General features: G+C 50.1%; 1 pseudogene; it reads left to right on the top strand.

Moving 5' to 3' along the window:
• Nucleotides 1-7,261: 7,261 nt before the first annotated feature.
• On the top strand, nt 7,262-16,482 carry LOC127684046 (transmembrane emp24 domain-containing protein 9-like; annotated as a pseudogene).
• Nucleotides 16,483-17,122: the final 640 nt, after the last annotated feature.

Here is a 17,122-nt window from a genome sequence, read left to right as displayed (position 1 = left end):
TGTGTGTTGTGTCTCCCCAGGAAAAGGTTTTGTCACACAACAGCCATGGCCACAGGAGATCTGGCAACACAGAACATTCCCTCAGCTGACATTCTGTATGTCTCCTCTGGAACTGAGTATACAAAACTGCTGTCACATAGACATGAAAAGGTCCCAATTCTCTTCAGACGAGGTCAAAACCTCTTGGGGCTTATAAGGAACTAATAAAGGTTTCAAATGCCATCTTTTCATCTGTCACCTTCAGTTGCATAAAAATGGTGGTTAGACGCCTCAGCTGATAACAGAGCCTGTTGATGAGCAAGCCTGGCTATTTTACTTCAGTCCCCGGGAAGGTGTAAATGTGGAAAGAGACTTGACTCCACGAAGGTGTCCTCTGACCTCTGCATGCACGCTGTAGCGTAAGCCCTTCTCTACCACTATGCACACACATTATATATATTAAGGAGAACCTGGCTATCATCAGGAAATGGGGACCAAGAGACCATCACCTTTATATGCTGGGGGTCCTGCCTCTGTGTCTGCCTCTGTGTTCAGCCAATGCCCTCCTCCAAGTTCATTCAGCCTTCAGCTTTGGAATACCCACTGCCCCAGCTGGGGCTGAGAGGCAGCCTAAAGGGAACCACTGTCCATAGTCCAAGCTCCGACATACATGCCGTGTGGCAGACAAACACAACTGGACAGACGTCGAGGAGCTCACGTCTTTTCAAAGGGGACAGGGATTTCCCTACCCTCCACCTCGTGGAGCAGACCCAGCTACAGTACTGCTCAGTACTGCTGCTCTTGGAACTTGTCCTTATCCTAGTGGTCCTGGTGGGCACAGGGAGAGTCATAGCAGCACACTAGCCCGTTAGAGTTCCTGCTGGGCAGAGGGGAGCCCCTAAGGGGTAGTTCCTCGTCCTCCTCGTCCTCCTCCTCCTCTTCCTCCTCCTCCTTCTCCTTCTTCTCTTCCTCCTCCTCCTCTTTCTCCTCCTCCTCCTCTTCCTCCTCCTCCTTCTCCTTCTTCTCTTCCTCCTCTTCCTCTTTCTCCTCCTCCTCCTCTTCCTCCTTCTCCTCTTCCTCCTCCTCCTTCTCCTTCTTCTCTTCCTCCTCCTCCTCTTTCTCCTCCTCCTCCTCTTCCTCCTTCTCCTCTTCCTCCTCCTCCTTCTCCTTCTTCTCTTCCTCCTCCTCCTCTTTCTCCTCCTCCTCCTCTTCCTCCTTCTCCTCTTCCTCCTTCTCCTCCTTCTTTTTCTTCTTCTTCTCTTCCTCCCCCTCCCCCTCCCACTCCTCCTCCTCCTAGTCCTCCTTGTCCTGGTCCTCCTCCTCATCCTCCTCCTCCTCCTTCCTGAGACAGGGTTTCTCTGTATAGCTCTGGCGGTCCTGGAACTCAGTCTGTAGACCAGGCTGGCCTCAAACTCAGAAATCCGCCTGCCTCTGCCTCCCAAGGCAGATGCTGGGATTAAAGGTGTGCACCACCACTGCCTGGTGGGGCAGTTTCTTCTGTGGTGGTCTCTATTAGCTGCAAGTGCAAATGACAGAGAACTATGCTAGAACTTGGTAGAAGAGCCTCAGAGAGGCTCCTGGGACAGTTGATCCACCAGCAGTGCCGCCGGGCCCTCATTATCACTTCCTACTGCCAAGGTCCTTGGCTGTGTCATGAAGCTGCCAGCAAGGCTGACCCAAGGATGACTTGTATACTGTGCCTTACAGCTGGAGTCCCCGTGGGAGTGGGTGGGAGCCTCTGACAGGAGCTGAGGGTAAACTGCCAGAGTGATTTTTCCATATCCCTGGTGGGGACGGCAGTTACACCCAAGCAAGTCAGAGCTGCTATGATGCAGGGTTCATATGTGGTGGGCATGTAGAAATGTAGGCTCTGAGAAGGCAGAGGGAGAGAGGAGGCAACTGCATTATAGGAAGGGAGGGTGTGTGGAATGGGGAAGAGCCATGACCATTTTATTTAGGCCTGTTACCTTCCATAGGGAAAGGAAGGGAGAGGAGGTGGGGCCACTCAGAGCCCAAGGAGACAGTTCATAGAAGAACAGTCTTGTGCTTTATGCCCTTCAGGAAATAGCACCTGGCCTCATAGGACAGCTCACAGAGGTGGGATGCTTAACTGGTGAGTTTGCTAAAGACTTGAGGCTATAAAACTAGGAAACTCAAAGAAAGTCATTCTGGGCACCCATCTAAATTTAAAACCAGGCAAAGGGAGAACTTAGTGACAGCCCTCCCCAATTTGCATACTTAAAAAAAAAAAAAAAGGAAAACCCAAACCTCAAGTGAGTGCATTGCAACTTATGCACCTATTTCCGGTTCTCATCAGTAACTAGTGCAGCAGTGAAGACAGAGGAACTGAAACTAGATACAAGAGTGAGGTTGAATTTCCGAATATCGTGTGTGTCTGTGGCACAACTCAGGAGTGTCAGACTTTGAACCGTGGGAGCAGTGTGGGGCGGGAGGAGAACACACAGGCAGCTAAAACAGAAGTGGTTGCATCAAGACTTAAACCTAGTGGTTCATGGCTGGGAACCTTTCGTGACAAAGTCTTGTGACTTCACGTGTGTGACAAGCGTTTCTTCAACCCAGACCTTTCCATCTCCTTCTGAGTAACCAGAGAACTCAGCTACTTCCCAGCCTTCTGACCCTGGAAACTGAGACCTCATGCTTGTGAGGGGGTTTCAAGCCCCTCAGCTTTGAGTAATCTGCGACATGGTCACAGAAGACTGTTGTAGCGGGTTTGGGGTTCTTTGTGCTGACAGGGAGAGTCGTCAGCTGAGGCCACATGCCTTCCGAGGCTTCTGTTTCTTGCTTTGCTTGTGACCATTAGGTCTGCTCTCTAGATACCTGTTGATTTCTTGTGTTCTGATAAACACTATGACCAAAAGCAACACAGGGAACGAAGGGTTCATTCGGCTTATAGGATCCAACCACAGTAGAGAATTGCAAAACATAGCAAGGCAGAAACTCAAGGCCGGAAGCTGGAGGCAGGAGCTGATGCAGAGGCCATGGAGGGGTGCTGCTTACTGGCTTCCTCCCCAAAGCTTGCTCAGCCTACCTCTTATAGAACCCAGGACCACCAGCCCAGGGGTGGCACTACCCGCGGTGAAATGGAGCCACACACATCAATCATTAACCAAGAAATTGCTCCACAGTCTTGCCTGCTGGGGGTATTTTCTCAGCTGAGGGGCCCTTTTCCTTCAGGACTCTAGTTTGTGTCAAGTTGACAGAAACTAAGTGGCACACCCCTCCTGTGTTCTGGGTTCTCCTCAGGTAGAGGCAGGTTCTGCCTGTCACACTGTACCCCTTCTCTTCTCCCTGTGTTATCCTTGTCCTCTGAGGGCATCCCGGTTTGGAGGAGGGTGAAGATCCAGGCAGAATCAGGTTATGAAAGATGCTAATTCTGAAAACCTCTGCAGGTCTGTTGGGTGCCCCTGGTGAAGCGCTGGCTTGTCCCCTGTCTCTGGATGGCAAGATTGCTAGGGATGCTACCTAGTTACTGTTGCCATGGAGAACAGTGGATGTCTACAATGCCTCCGCCCCCCTTTTCTGATCTCTTGGGCCAGCGGCTTCCAATGTCATCATGGAAAGCAAGGATTGCTAATGGAAATGCAGAGACGCAGGCAGTCTGGGTTTGGGGGGTGGGGTAAGACGCCTGGTCCCAGCTCCACTGACAGCCTGCCTAGGACCCAGAGCTAAGCCTCTCCCTCACATCTCTTTGCCTCCCCCAAACCCCACTTCCGCCTTACTTCTGTGATGCCTGGGGTTCAAGTCCCAGCTCTGTTGTTCTCCGCTGTGAGGTGCTGGGTAAAGAGGTCATCTTCTGAGCCTTCATTCCTTCCTCTGGGAAGGAAATGAAGCGGCTCTGTTTTAAGGTGTCGAAAACCTTGTTTTCTGCCAGATGTGGTAGTGCTTGCCTTTAATCCAGGGCTTGGGGTGCAGAGGCAAGCCTCCCTCTGCCATCCCAGCCTCACCTCCAAAACAGTTTTACAGTCTTCCAAAATACCAGCCAGGGACTAAGAGTCTCTGGGGACATTTGCACTCAAGTCATACCAATTGAGGGTGCTTAAAATTGGGGGAGGTGACTGGCAAGATGGCTCAGCAGGGAAAAGTGTATTTCATAACCTAATGACTGGAGTTGCATGCCCAGAACACAGGTGGTAGAAGCAGCAAACCCACTCTCAAAAGCTGGCCCTTGACCTCCACACATGGACACATACTAAATAAATAGGTGCTAATTTAAAGAATCTTTAGAGAATACCATATGTGTAGCACCCAACTGGCTTTGACCATCCAGTTCCACACACTCACTGCATCACTCTGTCCATCTCCAGGGGAACTTCAACTTCTTCATTTTCCCAAACACCAACCCACTGCTCACCACTCACTCCTCCTCTGTCTCCTACGCCCACCTCGCTGCTTCCTGTCTTTCCCAAGCACTCCGCGTAAGTCGAACCATAAAATATCCACCCCCCCTCCCTCCAGGATGACCCGCTTCAGGGTGTTTGGAAGAATCAATGAAGAATGTGACCCTTCCAGCCAGAGGCAGCACGTAGTAGGTGCTTAGAGGCATGTGAAGGTGACTGACTGTCCTACAGCCTATCTCTCCTCTCTCTCCAGGCTTGGAGGCTGAAGGAAGGCCGGAAAAGGAAGTGTCTGCTTTCTAACACAGGGAAGTGTAGACCCCGGGAAGGAAGAGACTGGCCACATTGTATGTCTGCTCAGGGATAAGGTTGGGCCACCGGATCATCCTGTCACCAGGTAGAGCATGTGGCTCGTGAGGAATCGTGAAGGCCTTCTGTGTGTGGTCGCTGTGTCTGCCCTGTCCTCTGCTGTAAGGGTGCTGCTGTTCTGAGTCGCGATGACTTTTGAATCCAGACTTGTCTGTGTGCTTGAGGCTCCTCCTCCCCAGAACCTTCTAGAAGCTGGTGCCCGGCTCCGTTGTCTCTGTGTCCCTAGGATCTTCAGTGCAGCACAGAACAGAACTTGGCAGCTGGTAGGGACAGCGCCCTAAGACAGGACACCATGCAGCTTGGGAAGTGTTTGTGTTCATTTCAAGTTCCCCGGGGGGCGGGGGGGGGGTGGACTCTCACAACCAGAGTTCCTGCTCCCATTGCCTGTTTCCCCTGGGTAGGACCCTGTTCTTACCTCATAGCCTGGTGGGCTGGACGGCACAGTGGTCCTCAGAAACGTCACCCCATGGCTGTCCATGTGCCATTACTGCCATAGCCATCACCAATAGGTAGTACCTAAGACTCGATCATTTGTTATCTTACGTCAGTTCATCCAGTTGTCACAGAGGCGTGCTCTTTTCAGTTCTAGGGACAGCGTGTTTCTCTGCTCTCTCTGGCTTCTAGAAGCTGCTGGAATCCCTAACCTATAGCCTCTTTCTGTCCTCAGATCCAGGAGTCTCTGGAGGAGCCCTGACTTTGCATCATGCCAACCCCTGCTTCCTTCTCCAACAGACTCTCTTTCTTCTTCTTCTTCTTCTTCTTCTTCTTCTTCTTCTTCTTCTTCTTCTTCTTCTTCTTCTTCTTCTTCTTCCTTCTTCTTCTTCTCCTCCTTCTCCTCCTCCTCCTCCCCCTTCTCCTTCTTCTTCTTCTTCTTCTTCTTCTTCTTCTTCTTCTTCTTCTTCTTCTTCTTCTTCTTCCTTCTTCTTCCTTCTTCTTCTTCTTCCTTCTTCTTCTTCTCCTCCCTCTCCTCCTCCTCTTCCCCCTTCTCCTTCTTCTTCTTCTTCTTCCCTCTGCTGCTTTGAAAGACTCCTGCCAAAGACCTGGGGCTTAGCAGCGGCAGCGGGCTTCTCTCTGTTATCTCCTCCCTGTCGTAAGGGCTGTAATTCTATTTGTAGAGGGTTCCGATCATGCCTCAGTGGCGTTATAGTCTACAGTACTGACTGTTCTTCCAGAGGTCCTGAGTTCAAATTCCAGCAACCACATGGTGGCTCACAACCATCTGTAATGAGATCTGACATCCTCTTCTGGAGTGTCTGAAAACAGCTACAGTGTGCTCACATATAATAAATAAAAAAAAAAATCTTTAAAAAAAAGTCTACCTTATATACTTTAAAAAGCCTCGTTCAGTCTGTTTCACCCAAGTAACCCCAAAGTCTGGAGTCTACTTTATTTATCGTTGTATTATTTATGATGGTAGTGTTAGACTCTTGAGCCTTGCACACCCTAAGGAAGCGCTCTGCCGTTGAACTACGCCCCAGTTCTATAGTTCTGTTTTAAAGCTAGCTAAACAGCAACCTTCATCCCACAGTGTTAGGATTCTGTTTAAGCTCCACCCCACGGTTACCTGGCAACAGCCAGGTATGCCCCTCCCTACAGTTACCTGGCAACTCTTGGGCTCTCCTCCCCTCCCCCTCTCTCCACATGGTCATGTCTGGCCTCTGTTTCTCTACTCTCTCCCTCTCTCTGCCTTTTTCTGCCTCTACTACCCTCTTAACTCCCCTCCCAGGCCCTGAATAAACTCTATTCTATACTCCCCCGCTGAGACACCCTCTTCCCCCACACCGCTGTATACCACATTCTCACCCCTCTTTCTTATGATCACAACACACAGGGCCTCAATTCCCCCTTGGCCTGTACCCTAACACAGTCCTGGGACTGGAGATTAAGATGTGGACATTACATCCCTGATCAGCACACTTTGGGTTTGCTTCTCAGGCATGAGAACGTGTGCAGATGACACACAGGGCTAGAGAGGCTTCTCACGTGGGCTCCTCTGCTAGAAATGTGCCTTTTGTCCCCTGAGGTACCCAGTCACCTTCCTGGTATGTTTAACTTCTCTTTTTCTTTTATGATTTGTTTTATATGTAGGGGTATTCTGCCTGCACAAATGTCTGGGCACCACTTGTGTTCCTGGTACCCACAGAGGTCAGAAGAGGCTGTTGGATTCCCGGAACTGAAGCTACAAACAGCTGTGAGCACCATGTGGGTGCTGGGAGTCGAACCCAGATCCTCTGGAAGAGCATCCAGTGCTCTTAGCCACTAAGCCACCGCTCCAGCCCCCTGTCAAGAAGCGACTTAAGGAAGGAAGGCTTTGTCATAGTGAGGAGGTTACAGTGGCAGGAGCTCAGGTCACATTGATTCTACAGGAATCAGAGACGAATGCTCGGTTCAGATCACCCACTTCTCTGTACTCGGTCTGGGATCCCAGCCTATCAGGTGGTAATGCTCACACTCAGGGTGGTTCATTCCTCTTTTTGTAAACCTTTCTGGGCACACTCAGGAGTGTGCTCCCATGTTGAGTCTAAATTAGGTCAAATTGACAATCAAGATTTCCCGTCATGGACCTGGAAAACGACCTAGCGTGTAAAGGCACGGCAACCGCCACCAAGCGCAAGGTACCAGGTGGAGCGAGAGAAGTGACTCCTGCAAGCTCTTCTCAGACTCCTGAGGGTCGCGGTGCACCTCTGGAGAGCACATATGCATAATTACGTCATTATTAAATTCATTGTTAAAAGAATCAGCCAGCACGCGCTGTGAATGAGACCCGGGTGTTGTGGTTTGCAGAGTCAGCAAACACCTTTGAGTGTGTCTCCGTGAGTCACCTGGCATGGATACTCACAAAGTGCCTGCTAGGACAAGGCCAAGAATGCTGGGAGCCAGGGGATGTCACAGCCAGGTGGGGGGCAGTCACTCCATCATGAGACAGGCAAGTCGAATCCTTGGTACCAGGAATAAAAAGGAAACTTCGGAACCCCTCTCGGGCCTTCCCGGTCTGGGGTGCTGGAGGGCACAGGGTGCATTTGGGCTCCTGACCTTTCTCCTTTAGCTTCCCCTCAGCCTGTCAGCTCCATACACCCCCACTTTCTCCATCACCGCCTGCCGCAGACCTTCATAGATGCTGTTCTGTTTTCTTCAATGCCTCTCTCTCTCTCTCTCTCTCTCTCTCTCTCTTCTCTCTCTCTCTCTCTCTCTCTCTCTCTCTCTCTCTCTCTCTCTCTCTCTCTCTTCTCCCCCCCTCTCTCTCCCTGTCTTTCTCCCTCTCTTATCCCCTTTGTCACATTTTCCATATCAGTCAGAAGCCAGTTCGGTCATTAGCTCCCCAGTGAGGGAGGGCTTCTTTGTCCTTTCAAACAATTCTAGATTTCCTCCCTGACCCTCCAGGCACCCATGCCTGTCTTTTGTCACCACGCAGGGTTGCAGTTTGATATCTCCAAGGCTGGTTCTTAATGCTTATTCTCTCCCATCAATCTTTGTCTTCCTGTCTTTACATAGTGAATTATTAATTATATTTATTTAAGCCGGGTGGTGTTGGCACACGCCTGTAATCCCAGCACTCTGGGAGGCAGAGGCAGGTGGATTTCTGAGTTGGAGGCCAGCCTGGTCTACTGAGTGAGTTCCAGGATAGCCAAGGCTACACAGAGAAACCCTGTCTTGAAAAAACCAAATCCAAAAAAAAAAAAGAATATTTATTTAAAAAAATATTTTTAAAGCTGGCCCATACCTTTAATCCCAGAATTTAGAAGGCAGAGGCAGTTGGCTCTCTGAGTATCAGGCCAGCCACGGCTATGTAGAGAGATCCTGTCTAAGTGTGTGTGTGTGTGTGTGTATGTGTGTATGTGTGTGTGTTTATGTGTGTGTGTATGTGTGTGTATGTGTGTATGTGTGTGTATGAGTGTGTGTGTATGTGTGTGTATGTGTGTGTATGAGTCTGTGTGTATGTGTGTGTATGAGTGTGTGTGTGTATGGGTGTGTATGTGTGTATGTGTGTGTGTTTATGTGTGTGTGTATGTGTGTGTATGAGTGTGTGTGTGTATGTGTGTATGTGTGTGTATGAGTGTGTGTGTATGTGTGTTCACACACGCTCTCCAGAGCACACACTGGTGTTGTGGCATGCGTGTGGAAGCCAGAGGAGAGCCTGTCAGACTCAGTTTCTCCTTCTACAGCTGTGGCTTGGCAGGCTCGGGTAGTTGGTGCTCTTATTTGCTGAGCCCCTTTGCCAGCATAAGAGTATTTGTTGAATCGAGTACGATGGCACATGTCTGTAATTCTAGTATTCTGGGAGATTGTGAGTTCAGGGCTAGCCTGGCTATATATTAAGGCCCAAACTCAAAAAAGGGAGTGTGGTAGGGTGGACTCAGTGAGTAGAAAGATGTGACTTTAGAACGGAATACTCCTGGAGCCTAGCAACAAGTGAGCCAGTCACCATGGCGATGGACCTGGATAGCGCCCCAGCCGCATCTAGCCAAAGAACTGAGTTGTGGTTTGCCCTACTCACTTACAAGGCTTCCATCTTGGTGGAGGAGTCATTAGTGACTGCTCAAAGCCTCCTTGTCTGTGGGGGTGGGGGGTTGGGGGTGGGGAGATGGAGAGTGGGGAAGTGGGGGACAGTAGGAGGGGACAGTAGGAGAGGCGTACTGGGAGAAGAGGGGAACAGACGTGGCACGTAGACACAGACCTCAGCCTGGGTGGTCTGCCTCGGGGTCTCTCACCTATTACATTCCTCCAAACTCGCCAGGCCAGGGAGTGGCCACGCCCTGCTATACAGCTAGAGGTGTGGAATACTGGAGTGGTTTGTCCTCAAGAAGGAAGGACAACAGACTTAAGACAAAGACTTAAGACAGTATAGGCCCTGATTTGGGGAAAGACCTTGCTAGGGAGTCTGTAAGGATGACAGCCGTCTGCAGCTGGGGTTATAGGTCCAGGGATGGGGTTGAACTTTCCCCGTTTTGGCCAGATATTGGAAGGAGCTAGGAGTGACCAAAGAAGGGGTGAGTAGGGAGTAAGGAGTGTCAGTGATTGGCAGACGCTTCCTCTGGCTAGCCATTATCAGCGGTTCTGCAGTGGGCCACCGGCAGGAATTTAGGAAAACAAGTCTGGAAGGCTAACCAGTGTGCTTTGGGGGAGTTGTCACCATTTAACCAATCTGGACCAACTTTTCAAAATGGTGATAGAGACAGACTGAGAGCCTTCCTTGGGACTGTGGTCTGTCCCTACTACCTCCAAGACTCCCAACGACATGGAGGATGCCAACAAGCTTTGGCTAATCTCTTGAGGCCATGCTCCCATGGGTCCCAGAAAGGAAGCCGAAAAAACCCTCAGGAATGAGGCAGTCGTTGGGCCACCGGAGCCCTGAGGGCACCTGCTGAGAGAGAGGTTTCTCAATTCAGCAGGAAAAACAAATCCAGAGCCTGCTTACTCCTCGTGCATGCAAGCTCTGAGGCAACACACACACACACACACACACACACCATACATGCATCCAGAAATGAGCCGAGGTATACTCTTGAAGGCAAACTTGTAATTACATGCAACACCCTGTCCTGAACGCTCAGCCTGCAGCCACACCCCCAAACCTGTCCTCACCCATCAAATGCACCAGCTACTAATGCCCAGGTATGTATGGAAAGCACAGCATAGGTCCACTGTCATTCCGTCCCCGCCAGGGCTCAAGCGCACCTGGGAAATGGGGTCAGAAAAGGGTGGCACTTGTTCTAGAGTCTAGCGTTTAGTAGGACTCCCATACTCCTGGAGGGGGGAAAAAGCCATCGTTGGGAATGCTAGCACACTCCTGTGATCGCAGCATTCAGGAAAAAGAGGCAGGAGGATCACCCGTTAGAGGTAGGTCTGAAGCTACATAACAAGACTAAATCTCCAAGATCTTCCAAAAACAATCAGGATCCAGGAAACAGCCTGGTTCTGTCTTAGGCAACGGGCAGCAGGGAGAGACTAGCCCCTACTGTAACCTTTAAGATGAAAGCTGACACACATCTTCCTGTGTGAGAAGTCAAGGCCAGGTTCCTGGGTGTGAGACATTGGTCATTGCCCATAATCCAATCAGAGATGCTGCCCATTGGTCTATTGGCCAGCTGCAAGTCCTGAGGGCCCGTGGCTCCTCCCCAGGTTCCTCCCTGGCTATCTACACAGCCTAATCACTTTTTTGTAGCTGTTATAAAACACTGTCCAGAAGCAACATTGAGAGGAAAGGGTTCACTTCATCTTACAAGTTTCAGCCTATCCTGGTGGGAAGTCAGGGCAGGAATTCAAGACTGGAGCTTGGACCAAAAAGCAAACACAGAGGGCTGCTGCCTGCTGGCTCACTTCTCTTGGATTGCTCAGTCCCTTTTCTTAAACAGCCCAGGCCCACTTGTCTAGGGATGACACAGCCAAAGTAGACTGGGCCTCCTACACCAATTAGAAAAGGTTTACAAAAGAAGCCAGACAGTGGTATCGAATGCCTTTAAGCCCAACACTTGGGAGGCAGAGGCAGGTGGATCTCTGCAATTCAAGGACAGCCTGGTCTACATAGTGAGTTCCAGAACAGCCAGGGCTACATAGTGGGACCCTGACTCCAAACACTGCTGCACAGGCCAACTCAATGAAGACAATCCCTCTATTGAAAATTCCTCTAGTCTAAAGTGACTTTAGTTTGTGTCAAGTTGACAAAAACCAACTAGTACAGCAAATAAAGCACTCAGATTTGTTTTTTGTTTTGTTTTGGTTTTTTGTTTTGTCAGACAACGTCTCATATAACCCTGACTATCCTCAAATTCACTAGCCAAGGCTGGCCTTGTTCTCCTCATCTTCCTGTCTCTGGCTCCCTAGTGGGATTGTAGGCTGTACCACCACAGCCAGTGGGGCAGTAAGCCTCTGAAGGGCACCACCTTGTTCCAAGCTCCCAGCTAGAAAAGATGGAGCAGAGCAGGAGGCAGCCCTGTCAGGATCCAGAACTTTCCTTGCTCTGGTGTCTGCCACTCTCAGATCCTTCAGGCTGTGACTCATTCCTCCAGGAGTGAGAAGACCTCTGGGGAGCCTAGAAGATGGGGGAAAGAGTCAAGCTTGTGGGAACCACAACCTGTGTACTGGGGGAGCTTTTGCAGGGTCTCACTTGGGGTTCAATAATAAAGACATGGAGACATCTGTGTAGGACAAGGCTGTTGACCTGTTTGCTGGGACGGTCTCTCACCCACGCGACTAACTGCACCAGGCCTCCCTCCCGGATCCTGTTTGGCTTCTGTTCCTCGGCCCAGCTCAGGCAGTCAGCTCTTTATTTACTAAAAGCCCCATTTCTTTCTCATAACCAAAGAGCTACTAGCAAAGTGGGAGGGGTTCCTCAGCTTACCCACCCTGGGCCAATCAGCAGCAGGACAAGGCTTAGTCCATATCTTAGTCCATTTACGCTTAGTCTGTCTGTGGCCTCTTGGCCAGATTGAGGCATCATGACAATCTGTGACCTCCTCCGTGGCAGCTTGCTTTTTAACATGATAATCTTTTTAACATGAGAATCCTCTTTTGGGGCAGGTAAGGAAGTGACAAACATTTGCATATCCTACCGGCACAGAAATTAACAGTAGGGAACACAGGGACACACTTCCATAGCCAGTTGATATAACATGTGGGCTTATGCCAACATGTCTCAGGGAAACATAAGGACCCAGCTCAGTGCAACTGCATGGGGACCCCCTGACAGGCCTACAGACCAGGTTCCTGGCATGTGGCGGCCCACAGACCTAAGTCTAGGTCTAATACTCACAAAAATGTTTTGCTTTTAATTTAAAAAAATGGTTTTTGTTTTTTAGAGACAGGGTTTCTCTGCGTAGCCATGGCTGTTCCTGAACTTGCTCTGTAGACCAGGCTGGTCCCCATCTCACAGAGATGTACCTGCCTCTGCCTCTCAGGTACTGGGATTCAAGGTGTGCACCATTACTATCTGGTTTAAAGAAGTGTTTTTGATGAGTATATACTGTTAAGTTTCAAACCCAGGACAAATGGCTAGCTGAGGTACATTTAACATATCAAAGTGGACCTGGCCAGCAGGTTCTCCCAGCATCCCCCAGTCCCTACCTGTTGACAGTGTGTGGCTGACATACCCCGTCTCCCACCCTAAACTTCTTCAGCCCAGGGTCTAAACTGCTCTTCCCCAGCTGCCCTGACCAGCATAATCCAGCCATTTTGGTTACCTGCCCCTTGTGTACCTTTGTCCTCTTGGCTGCTGTACCTGGTTCTTCTCTCTCCTCTCTTCATTTCCCTCTTCCTCTCCCCACATGGCCCAGCTCAGCCTGGTCCTGCCCACTCTGGACTCTCCCAGATGCCTGCCTCTGCCTATGCCCTCCCTTTCATCTACAATAAACCCTCTCCTCCACCGTACCTAGGAACAGCCGTGGTTTTCCTTTCCTTGTTAGTTCCTTTTCTTTCCACCCACACACTAGCCACGTGGTGGCACATGCCTGCAATGCCCACATGCATGTGGAGGCCAGAGGACAGCTTTGAGGAACTGGTTCTTTCCTTCCACCCTGGGGATTACCCTCAGGTCGTCTGGCTTGGTGGCAAGCACCTTTTGCCCAGTACATCATCTTGGTGGCCCTGCCTTCATCTTCTTTTGGCAGCGCTGGGATTGGAACCCAGGACCTTGCGTATGCTCTGCACGCACTCCATCGGACAATTCCAGCCTGGTTTGGCTTTATACTGCCCGCACATCATTCTGTCTAACTGGGCTATTGCTAAGGGATGCTTGGGTTGTATGCAAATGTTTCAAACCCTGTTGTTGCCTTGGAGACATGTCCATGTGAATGGAGAAAACTCCTGGACTAGACAGCATCACTGTGGTAGGATGGTTGAGATGGAGGCCACGAACAACTTTAAGAGACCACCAAACTGCCCTTCTCTGGACTGAGGTCAAGGATGATGACTCAATGGCAATCTCAGCACTTGACAGGTTGAGGTGGGAAGATCGGGCGTTCAAGGCCAGCCTCAGCAACATGAGTTTGAGGCCAGCTTGTACCACACAAGAGACCCTCTGCCTCAAAAAAAAAAAAAAAAAAGAAAAGAAAAGAAAAAGAAAGAAAGAAAAAGAAAAAAAAGAAAATAAGAGAAAAGAAAAGAAAAGAAAAGAAAGAAACTCTTTTGGTCACGCCAGGCCCACTGCTCTCAGTAACTCCTAAGAGAGTAGTAGGCTGTTTGCATAAGGCCTGAACAAGATGGGGCCAGACAACAGTCTAGCAGGGAAAGGGTTGTGGTTCATTAGCCCTCACCCTTTCTGAGGAGCTATTGGCAAGTGATAATTACTGGTGGAAATTAAAGAACCAGTTTTCTTTATAGATGTGACCCCTGGGAGGTTGACTATGCTGTTGCCATAGCTTCACACCCAGCCATCCCTATTGAGGTGGATGGGGGTGGGGGAGAGGTTCGATCTGGGAATAGTTTCAGGGGAGAAATGGAGAGTCAACATGACCAAAATATGTTGTATGCATTTACAAAAGCCTCAAAGAACTATCAGAAATATTATATTTAAAAAAGAGAGAGAGAGAGAGAGAACCAGGTGGTGGTTGTGCACGCCTTTAATCCTAGCACTTGGGAGGCAGAGGCAAGTAGATTTCTGAGTTCAAGGCCAGCCTTGTCTACAAAGTGAGTTCCAGGACAGCCAGGGCTACTCTGGCTTGAAAAAAAAACCAAAAAAGAAAAAAAAAATAAAAGAAAAAAGAGGGAAAACAATTCTGGATGTATTGGCTCATACTTTTAACCCCAACCCTCGGGAGGCAGAGGCAGGAGGATGAGTTTTAGCTCAGTGCGCTCGCTCTACACAGCCAAGTTCCGAAATGCCAGTCAGGGCTACATAGCGAGACCTTGTCCCAAAAGACCAATAAATAAATAATTAAAAAGATGAAAACAAATATTTGGACAAGAAAGAGCAAACAATACTAGTGAAGCTCTTGCCCAAGTTGGGGAGGGGCTAGACACTGTGGAGCTGGCCTTGAATGTGTGTGGACACAGAGAGACACACCACAACTAGAAATAACATGAAAGAGATTCAAGAACAGCCTGGTGTCATTTCATCCCCGGAGTGCCTTAGTAGTGCACTGTTGAGCGATTTTGTTGTATAAACATGGGACACTCCTGGATCAAGCTTGATCGTGCCTGGGCTATGTATCACAGACATTGTTACACATCTGGCCAGATGTCATGTGCCATTTGACTTAGGAAAATGCATTAAGGTCTATGCAACTCTGAGATGATATAATGAGGAAATATCAACCAGCTATATCCAGAAATTAAAATACCCAGCCTTTGGATATTAATACAGTCCCAAGTCCCAGGTGGCAGCCCAGACCAAGGACCAAGGTCTGCATGGCCTTTGGCCTTTGGAGGTAATTTGGGCCATGGACATTGATGCAGACCCCTGCTGCTGCATGGTCACAGACTCAGACATGGCCCTCAGCAGCAGCACAGGCCACAACCTCACCGTGGCCTCAGGTGGCATCGCAGGCTCCTCACGAATGGTGTTCCTCTCTACCTTCTAGTCTCCAGACCGGCCTCCCTTCACAGTGCTGGAACTGTTCCTTTTCCTCTCCCATCTCTCCGCCCCATATTTGCATATTGCAGTGTCTGGAGCTGCAGGCCACACGGTGGGCAGCGTCTCTGCCTATCTTCAAATGTTTGTCCAACCCTAAGATGGCAAAGGAAATAAATACACTGGCCAAACGCATGGCCAAACACAGCGCAGAAAAACTGTAATTCAACATAGAGTTGTTTAGTCTCATGGTTGAACCACCATTACAATAAACTAGAGAGAGGAGCAGATAGGCCAGCGAGGAGAACTAAACACAGCAGGACATGTTGATACAGCTGTGGTCTCCACTCTGCAGGTCCTGCTCTTCTTCCTGGGCTAGGAAGCAGCCCTGGGGGGATGGGGGTCACAGTGAATCACAAGGTGGTTGGTTTTTCTCAAAGGAAGAAGACATAGGCCACCGGCCCTTGTGTTTGTTACTGACTCTATTGATGGACAGTGTACTTTACCGTTTCCCAAGGAGCAGGAGCAACTATGGCCTGTCTCCAGTTCTGCCTCTCTTCATAGTGCTCTACTGGCCTCTTGCCTTCTGCCTCTCCAGCACCTAGTTGCTGATTCTTTCTGTCTCTTCACTCCACCACCTACTTACTTACTTTCCTCAGGACCTGGGCCAGCGAGGGTGCAGACCATATTGTTTTCACACCCACCCTAATCATTTTAAAAAAATAAAATAAAAAGGTCTCCTGGAAATTACTGGACGCAGCTGTATGACAAACAGCGGGAGGAGTACCAGCCAACCACCCCTGGGCTTGGCATGTTCGTGGAGGTAAAAGATTCTGAGGGGACAAGGTCATCCTTGGCTCTGAGGGCAGGTTCACATTCACCCCCACACACCCCTGGTGAGCACCAGATCCGTCTTCACTCAAATTCCACCAAGTTCTCCCTCTTTGCCGGAGGGACGCTGGGAGCTCGCCTTGACCTCCAAGTGGGTGAACACGTGAACGGCTATGCAGAAACTGCCGCCGAAGACAAGCTCCAGCAGCTGCAGTTTCGAGCTCGCAGAAGTTGCTGGAGCAAGTGGAGCAGATCCAGAAGGAGCAGAACTACCAGCGGTGGGGACAGGAGCGCTTCAGACAAGCCAGCGAGAGCGCCAGCCAGCGAGTGCTATGGTGGCCCAGCCTGCAGACGCTCATCCTCCTGACCATCGGTGTCTGGCAGATGCGGCACCTCAAGAGCATTTTTTGAAGCCAAGAAGTTGGTGTAGCTGTCCCAAGCCTCACAGGCAATCTTTCTTCCAGGCTGTGGGAAAAGGACCAGGAACCAATTCCTCTCTGGAGGAGGATTGGTTTTCAACCATAGATGTTCTGGAGGGAGAGAGAGACTGCAAGCATGTCCCCATTCCTCAGGCTCAGGTGGAGGACAACAGCCTGGCTGGCCTGTACTGGGGTAAGCCCTCCCCACCTCCACCTCTGGACCTTTTGCAGAAATCACTCGGGGTTGGCAATTCCCTTGGTGTCTCAGAATCTCAGTGTTACTGATCAGGGATGCGAGACTGCTGACTGGGGTAGGTTTCAGAAGAGAAGTGGATGGACCAGCAAGCTGATTTTCCTTCTGTCAGGATTCTGTCTAAATCCCACCCCACAGTTACCTGACAACAGCCAGGTATGCTCCTCCCACAGTTACCTGGCAACAGCTAGGTATGCTCCTCCCACAGTTACCTGGCAATAGCCAGGTAGGTCTGGTACACTATAAAAGGGACTGCTTGCCCCTTGCCTCTCTTGTCTCTCTTACTCTCTTAGCTTCTCTCTTGCCCTCCTGGGTCTTCCCTTCCCCCTTCTCTCCCCCCTCTCTCCACGTGGTCATGGCTGGCCTCTGCTTCTCTACTCTCTCCCTCTCTCTGCCTTTCTCTGCCTCTACT

Source organism: Apodemus sylvaticus, chromosome 5 (assembly GCF_947179515.1).
Source record: "Apodemus sylvaticus chromosome 5, mApoSyl1.1, whole genome shotgun sequence".
Lineage (NCBI taxonomy): Eukaryota > Metazoa > Chordata > Mammalia > Rodentia > Muridae > Apodemus > Apodemus sylvaticus.
This window is presented reverse-complemented; position numbering and strand designations above follow the sequence as displayed.